Source organism: Morone saxatilis, unplaced genomic scaffold (genome assembly GCF_004916995.1).
Source record: "Morone saxatilis isolate NCDOM2014 unplaced genomic scaffold, NCSU_SB_2.0 Contig10, whole genome shotgun sequence".
Classification (NCBI taxonomy): Eukaryota; Metazoa; Chordata; class Actinopteri; family Moronidae; genus Morone; species Morone saxatilis.
In genome coordinates, this window is record NW_023339652.1 from 13,557,831 (window position 1) to 13,566,881 (window position 9,051).

The 9,051-nt window shown below is 42.5% G+C and overlaps 1 protein-coding gene across 1 annotated transcript in view; it reads right to left on the bottom strand.

The window, feature by feature from the left end:
- The window catches only part of LOC118336271 (copine-8-like), a 60,164-nt gene that overhangs the window by 50,644 nt on the left and 469 nt on the right, over positions 1 to 9,051 (bottom strand). The window lies entirely within an intron of this gene.

The window sequence follows — 9,051 nt, forward strand, 5'->3', positions numbered from 1 at the left end:
TAACTGGGAGCTTGGTGTGTGTGTGAATTTTTTTTTTTTTTGGGTGAAATGGCAGAAGAAAAACCCTTATCAGGATACAGCCAATTTCTGTTCCAGATGTCACACCCGAAATGCCAAACTCAAATTGGGCTGGCAGAAATTTATAGGGAGATGTTTTGATTTGTTCTTTTCGGCTTTATGTCTCACGGGAGGCAAATCTAACTATCAGAGTGAAATAAAAATGTCAGACCATGAAATGTGAATTTTTTCATTGTGTGTGTGGTTGCGCTGAAAATGTCATCAGTGTCTGACTGAATGGGAGGCACAGCAGCACAAATATCTGTGTGTGTGTGTGTTGTGTGTGTGTGTGTGTGCGTGCGTGCGTGGTGAACATGGTGTTTAAATGCTTTTAATGCATGTGTGCGTAACTGTGTGTGTTATGTATGGTCAGCCCATATGCAGTCTTCAGCTAAATTGCTCCTGAGGCTTTGCTTACAATCTTAGTAGTTATTGCATGACTTCAATTGCTATTAGGACTTTGGACACTTTTTCCCATGGCCCATTGAGCAGAAGCTTTTAACGCACTGCTTACCCCAGAGGTCAACAGATCTCGACGTGTCATTTTATTCTCCAGGAATATCTAAAAAATACCTAGAAGGACCATCTGCTAGACACTTCTGACAAAAATCTGTTGCCGAATCAACAGAAAAATCCACATGAGTAGGTCCACATAACTTTTGAGGAAAGCAGTATTTTATGGTAAGTCTCCTGTTTGCAACATCCATCTAGATTCGTGTGCCCCTTGAAGTCACTGATTGAAAGGGAGAGTGTGTGTGTGTGTGTGTGTGTGTCCTTGACGCCCAGCTTATCACCTGCATTTTAAAATAACACAACAGCTGTCTAACCTGGAGTACAGGTCACCGTGTACACTATTTACGCCTCCCACTTATTACTTCTGCATGTAGTAGTAGAGGTTGGGTACCCAACTGGATGTGTGCCTGTGTGTGTGTGTGTGTGGTGTGTGTGTTGTGTGTGATGTGTGTGGTGTGTTTGTGTGTGTGTTGACCTTTGCCAATGACTCGCGCTCCCTCTCCGTCAGATCTTTATCAATCCATTTTCTTACCGCAGCTATAGCTTGATGCATGGAGCGGAGGCATTGTATCAGTGTGTGGTTTGCGTGTGTGGGGTGTGCAGCGCAATTTAACACACACGGACACGCACATGTTGTGACAGAGCGCACATACCGTCTGGCAACTTATACAGAAAACCACCCGCAGCGTGAGAGTACCGGTAGGAAGGAGGTCGATAGTAATTCCCTTCCGAGTGCGTAATTTCCTCCGAGTGTATAAATCTTTACTGCCCCGACTAGAAAAAGCCCAAACCTGATTACAGAACGGGACCGTGGCCTCTGACACACACAGGAAAACTCTCACAGACGCACATGAACACACTCTGATAGCAGCCAAATACACACTGGGCCTCACTCAGGAGCAGTTAGTGTAAGACAGACAAGACAATGGCACCAATTCATGGCAGCTCAGAAAGGCTTTCTTCAATATAGCTTTGTCTCACTGATTGCCAGCACCACTGTGTTCTCATCCAAAATCATTAGCGCTCCCTGCTGTTCGGAACCACACGTAAACAGACAGGAAAAGTTAGCGGCCGTCGTCGTCGCGCACACATCCTTTTGTGCTTCTTGCTGGCATTGAACCGGCGCGCAGCAGGCGACCCCGTCTTGGCTTCAAAGCGACGGTTGTCAGTGGAGTTCTTCAATAAGAGAACCATTGTGTGAGCTCTATGGGGCCAAAAAGGTCAACGCAATCACTTCCCATAGACAGAGTGGGTGTGAGCGACCTGAAAATAGATAGCGGGTCGGGCATGACTCGTGATGTTTGAAGGGCGGGGTTGCGGGGCGAGTGGTTCGGCCCTAACGCTCGGAGCGCAATAAAAGCCTGCGCGGGGGAAAGATTTTCTGTAGCTGCTTTTCGAGAGAAAAGGCAACAGCGGCTTTTAAAATGTGAATCAATACAATCAGCGGTGTGAAGTACACCGGGGGCACTAGACACAATCTACAGCATGTGACCCTCAGGACGAGTCAAAGAGTCACGTCTTCAGGGGAGGAATGTTAGCTTTACTTCTATCTCTTAAAGAAACACCTTGACACTAAATACTTTGCCGCTAGCAACGCCTCATCCATTCATCCATCCGTTTTCTGCCGCTTGTCCAGGACTTATTCCAGACGTCCCTCTCCCCAGCAACGTTTGCCAGCTCCTCCTATGGGATTCTGGGCATTTCCTCTGGGACCTCCTACCTCCAAAAGAAAAGGCTTACCCAGGAGACACCCCAATCAGATATCTGAACCACCTCAACTGGCGGTCAATGATAGCAATTCTAAGAAACACTACATTACATGGAAACACCTAACTTAAAATCCTTCATATTTGTAATGCTTTCTGAGGAATTCTTTTTGCATTATGATTACAGAAATAATAAAAGGAAAATGGGAAATGTAAAGCTTTTCCTTTCATTTGGGCTTAATTGTCCAAAGTCTGTATCTGTTTTTGTATCCAGCCTTACACAACCTACATTTATCCAACCTACTTTTCATCTTTTTCTTGGCTGTGGCCCAATAACCTGAAGCATCCCCCCCTCTATCTGCTCCCCATGGTAAGATTCAACCAAATCACTGTTTTGTGGGCTGCAAGTTGTCTGTCTTGTGTTTAGGGTGCTGTTATTTGTGCTCCCTCTGACTGTCTTGAACAATAAAGAAGGTGAACTTTGCTCCTCAGCCAATGTGGAGACTAAAACATAGAGCACTCAGTGGGAAAATCAATATGTTTTCTTTCTTATTTGTGGAAAGACTGCTGGACTTTGGACTGGAATGCACATTGTAGATAATGTCTACATCTCCCCATGGCAAGAGTTCAACGGTCCATATCTTCACTAACTCAAGTTTAACGTTCTCCAAAGCGGATTCCAACCCCATCACAAACCCAAGGCCTCGACTTGACTGATTCATTTATTTATTTATGTCTAGGTCAAGGCTTTCCTCTGGTGCATCTGAAATTGAAAGTAGTGATATTCAGCCTTCATATTGCAGGTCTGAGTGGATTGTAGATTCTATCTGTTTGTATCCGGCAGCCACACTGCTCGCGGTGGTGTTATATTACTTTCAATATCAATATTACAATGATTACAATGCACGCTGATAATTTTGCCCTCCATCTTATACACACACGCCACTCTGCAGCAGAAGTGTTCTGACCTCATCTTGATGTAAACTTTTGTTTGTTTTGCAGACTTCAATATCCGATATTGGATATTAGTAGGGCTGCAACTAATGGTTATTTATACATTCATTGTTTGGTCTATATTATGTCATAAAATAGAGTAAAGGCCTTTAAATGTCTTGTTTTATCAGCCCAAAAGCCCAAAACATTTAGTTAAATGTGATATATAAGAAATCTCCACATTTGAGAGGCTGAAAACAGGATTGTCTGCTATTTTTGTGTATAAACTAATTAGATTAAAACAAATATATAGGAAGATATAGACATAGATATTAGAAACTTTTAAAGTGCTCAACAGTTGGAAATGTTTTTATTCTTCAGTTGAACACAGAAATGTATTCCAGATTGTGCATCAACTGCATACTGGGGCTTTAAAAAGTTGCTAACACAATACATTTTCTTGGACAGATTTTAATCTTAAATATTCTGAATAAAAATAAACAATACCAGCCTTTGGCAGCTTCAAACTATTGGCATAATATCAGCCTTAAAAATAGCGTTTGCAACCTACATTGAGCACTGATTTAGACAGACTCTGTTGATAATTATAATTTGTTTTAATAATAATGGCTACCTTGCTGGTCTTTTTTAGGAAGGTGAGATTGTTGTGTAAACTTGTGTAAATTCTTTTGGCAAACAGCTATTTAGAAAATACTACAAAAAGCTCAATGTGGAACACTAACAAATAAGCAAAAGACAGTTGAAATGAGTTATGGTGTGGTGCACACCGATGTGCATCTTACTGTAAGAGACCACCACGGCCTGACAAACTGCTCTGCAGGTGGTAGCAGGAGCCAAAACACTTCCAATATTTTCCTGTGTCACCATTTTACCTTAAATGACCAGTGCTGAAGCCGGCTGGGTTTTTAAAGCCATTCTTTTTCTCTCAATGACATGAATTATCCATTAGGCATATTAATATGTATTCTGCAGAAGTAATGCAGCCGGTAGCGTGGGAGCTCACATGCAAGTGTTAAACCAATCTAAAAGGTTTGTTCATGCGGTCGTGCTGCGGTCAGCACTAATGCAACAGCAGTGCTTTTCAAGGAACAGAGGAACGAGAGGAAGAACAAGATGTTACACGTCAATGGGAGTCTTTCTCCAGTTTCAAACAGTCGCTGTGTGCCTGCTAACGCATGGTGACAACCACGCTGCCAAATGAGCCCATTTGAAATTAGACAAAGGCCAGGTTTTCCACTAGGAGGGAGAATATAAGCGATCGCTTGAGCAACGTGACAAGCGTATGATTAGCTCGTCTGCCGACTGCCAACTGATTCCAGCACCAGGCTGTATGCGCTCCACTCGCTCTGCAGCCATCCACCGACTGTCTCAGAGTTTAGACCGGTTCCACTGGTGAGTGCACTCGCACCATTAAAACTTGTGATGCAAAAATGATCACTCTCACAGTAATCGCAAATCATAGCACAGTTGCAATATGTGTAAATACTCCCAATGTGATGTTTTTACTATAGTGCAGCCCTTAGAGAGGGCCCACTCCGATCAGTCTGTGGGCACAGTAGACTCTGTATTATATTTTGAAATGTACATCACACTATTGTACACAATCAATGGGGGAAATCACTTAAGTTGTAAGAGATTAGCCTAAACGACTGTTATGTAATGGGTGTTTTAGCTCATATTTGGCATGACAAGAAATACCTAAAGCCACAGGACTACTTGTGGCTTGAAGCTGATACGATGACACATTTTTTGAGTGAATCCATTAGGATCACAGCAGTCGCGTGTCCCAGCCTTCAGGCCTGCACAAATATGACCTCGTTTTCAAATTTGGCCTCTTTTTTCTAAACCTGCCTTTACTAGAATCAGTCAGGAAGGATTTGTATACACATGGACATAAAGTCAAGATGTATTAAGGTCTACTGCTTTTAACTCTATACAATTCTAAGCTGCCTGACATGGGGAAATAAAATCACTTGACTTTCATTAAAGTGCAGCAGTCGTAGCCCAGACCTTGTGTACATATTTACCTGAAAGTAAGAACACACACATGCAGGACAAAGCCAGCCCTAACCATAAAAAAAACCCACCCGTCTCCCAATTTCCTTTACACCACAACCAATGTGTTGTGGCAACAGTGGATACTGGAAAGAGAGGCCTTTTTTAATCCGCCTGTCGCCCGACTGCAGAGAGAAGGTAGACAGAAAAGGAGAGAATGTGAGAGTTATTACTGTCAACACTTACAGTGTTTACTGGCAGTGCTGGGGTGCATAGCAAAACACCCAGAGAGGAGAGAGAGAGAGAGAGAGAGTCAGAGAAAGATGTGTCAATCAGTCTGAAAGACACTGTTTCAATCCTACTCAAAAGACAGTACCTATTTGTCTCTCAGGGTCATTCCTCTGGAGCCACAAGCTTGTTTGTGTTGTGCTTCATTTCTTACTTTTCTATGGTGCTGGTAGGTGCTGGGGAATAAAGACTAATAAATCTTACATAAAACGGTCTTTGAAGACATGTTTCTACACACTTTTTGACTAAAGTTCTAAAAAGTTTGTATTTTCTAAACAAGCAGCTGTACAAAAACTAAATTATAATTGACATATGATTTAAAAATGTAATTAAGTAATCTTTAATCTTTTATCACAAGACCATAAATCTGACCAGGAATATTCGCTACAGACACAGTTTTGTCAGTACCAAAACAGTGTTGTGGTCTGATACCCAGCTTAACACACACACAAAATAGGAGAACACATATAAGCTAATTAAAAATTCTAATTACAGCACCTGTACATAAAAGTTGCTCAACTAGTTCCTGTTCCTCACTCAACAAAACTGAGTGTTACTCAGCAGTTTCTCAGTGGAACACGTTGCCTTTGATTTTTAAGGATTTATACAAAAATAATAATAATAATCACAACTATTTTACTTTCTCCTACAATTTTACTGCAAAAATAGCTAGAAAACATTGCAACAGCAGAAAAGCTGCCCTGAAATCAGCATGTGAAATCGACTTGAGATATCCTCTACAAACACAAACTTCCTTATAATGCCAAGAAATGTTCTGAGCCTGTCGCTCATTTGAAATAAGAGTGAGTGTTTCTTTTGTGTGTGTGTGTGTGTGTGTGTGTGTGTGTGTTTGAGTGTAAAAGCGGCCAACAGCCTGTGTGCTGGCCTGATCGATGGCCATAATGGAATATTTGGGCTTAAGGCCATTCACAGCGGAGTCCCCTGGTAACACTAAAGTGCATCAGGGAGTAATTTATTCTTCTGTGACTGTTGGAGTGTGGGTGAGGAATGGTTTGTGTGTATGGTGATTCATATATGTACACCTATACAGTACGTGTGAACATACTTTGATGCATGTGGGCCTTTGTACGACGCAGCAGGGCAGGGCTGGTAGCGTATTGATCCCAGCTGATACCTCGGGCTCTCCCATCGATCAGCAAAATGTCTCCAGCTCACTGCTGAGCCCGAGCCAAGCTCTTACCTCATTGCCCCGTAGCATCAGGGCATTATCTGAATTAGCTGGAGACGCAGGCTAACATGACACGTCAATATTTTCTGCAACAGTTATGTCACCACTGACTATACAACAATTACACAAGGAGAGCTACTTCGGATCTGCTTTAAGTCTCGCAATCTTTTCCCTTTCTCGCTTTCGCTCGCAAAAAAATCTCTATTCTAAGAAGCCATTCAGCGTCTTAAAATACGCATGAATATCAAATTAAAAGTCAAAACCAGAGATGATTATGTCACTTGTTGGCAAATTGCCTCTTTCTGTGTTTCCTGAAACAGGTGACAACATCTTGTCCCCAGAATGTGCGCTCCAAAAGAGTTTCAGGAATGCTGATTTGCACTGGGAACGAGCCACTGGAAAACACCCCCACCCCCCGGGGGCCGAGGAGCCGGGTGACTCAGACATTCGCAAACTCTGCCAAACAAGTTCATATATTCAGCTGCAAGACGGCATGGTCTCTCTGTTACTAAGGAGATGGTACTAAAACCTTGTGGACATACAGTAACTACAGTATCTGAGGGACAAACTGTGTCTGCGCACTCCTCTAAGGCCAGCAGTGTAGCAGTCAAATCACAGAAAGTTGGATCTTTGAAAAGTGACATCGACAAAATATACTGTATCACGCACTAAAATCAAAACTAACATTTTACATCGGGCCTAACTGTGCAGCACTCTTATTAAACCAGCTACTACAAAGTGAACAGATGGATTTATGTAGAATGTTATCAGTTAAAATGCCACTTTTTAAAAAACTAAAATAAACATTTGAACAATTTAAGAGTTGCAAAAAAGACGAATCAAGTAGTGGTTCGAAACCAATTGAATCTACAACTATTTCAGTTTCTATTCCCGCCTCAATGGAAGTCACCAGAATTGTATTACGTTTAATGACAGTGCAATGCTAAAATGTCACGACTCTTCGAAAATTCATCACAATCCGACCAGCAGCATTAAAGACAGCCACAACGTAAAAAAGGAAACAAGGACGTTTTCGGTTTCAGTTTAATATTTTTAAGTCAGTTAAGTATTTGACCAAGCCCTGCCAGGGAACACATTGATCTAGATTCCACAAAACGCTGACTTTTAACAAAAGGATTTCTGTTCAACATTTGCATACAGCAACAGATAATCAGACATACGGGCACACTGCATGGTGTCCTAAGGTCTGCATACAGACAAGAACTCCAGCAGACATCTGTCTGAGCAACACAACACATTGTATGTAGAGATCCGTAGAGATATGACTGCCGATGGCATCGCTGTTATAAAGAAACACTGTACACCTTCAGGGGTGTGAACACTCCCTGTCCCCACCCTCTATCCTAAATGTACATCACGCATTAACCTCTCTGTGGTAAAAGACCGACAGCACATAAGTAACATGCAACCTATTTCATTTGATGGGGGTAACACATTTAAATGGATTCCCTGACAGTGGGAGAGGAGAGGGGGGGCTTCTGAGAACATGTGGCTGACCTGTGAAGCGTACAGCCTGTAGCCTCCTGTGGGTCACCAGTGTGGCAGAAATAAGCAGCATTCTCTGCATTTCTCATCCCGCTCTTATGCAGAGAGGAGCATCCTCCCCGAATGAGGGCGAAAGACCCCTTTCGAAGAGGGTTAAACACATACCAGCCTTGCCCCCTGCTTTCTGCGTCTGCTCCCATCACATCAGCAGCATCCACACACCATCACTTCAGGATTTTTTAAAATCCTGAAGTGATGGTGTGTGCCGCCCTGTACGTTGCTTTTTTGAACACAACACTGTTGGATGCCTCTCTCTTGACTGAGTGACCAAGCAGCAGCAACAAGAACTGTCAGCTGTCTATCACTGTAAATAACAGCAAACAACAACTCAAAGGAGGGGTTAGATACAGTATGAAAGGTCGACATAATCAGGAAGAACTCATTAGCATCCTCGTTGTGCTTCACAGACACAACAAACATGTAACAGTTACAGTGCGTTTGATATTAAATCAGTTTACACCTTATCCTACTGTTTCCAGTGTGACTACAACATAAAACACATTGTTTTTCCCTCCTAACATCACTGTAAACAAGCGAACCCGCTCGCCACACCACCGCTCTCAACTATGGTCACACCACGCTTCACGCTAACGTTCTAATGCAATGCGTCCGGTACTTAAAAGTGAGTTTGAGCGGACCTTTGCTGGGTTTTTAACGTCACACTGTTAACACACTCTTCACATTCAGTCCCGTGTATGTGTTTTCATTGTGAAATAGTTATTACAGCTCGTTTTAACGGCGTTCAAGTGGCGTAAAAGTGATAAACTGCAAACACACTTTTTT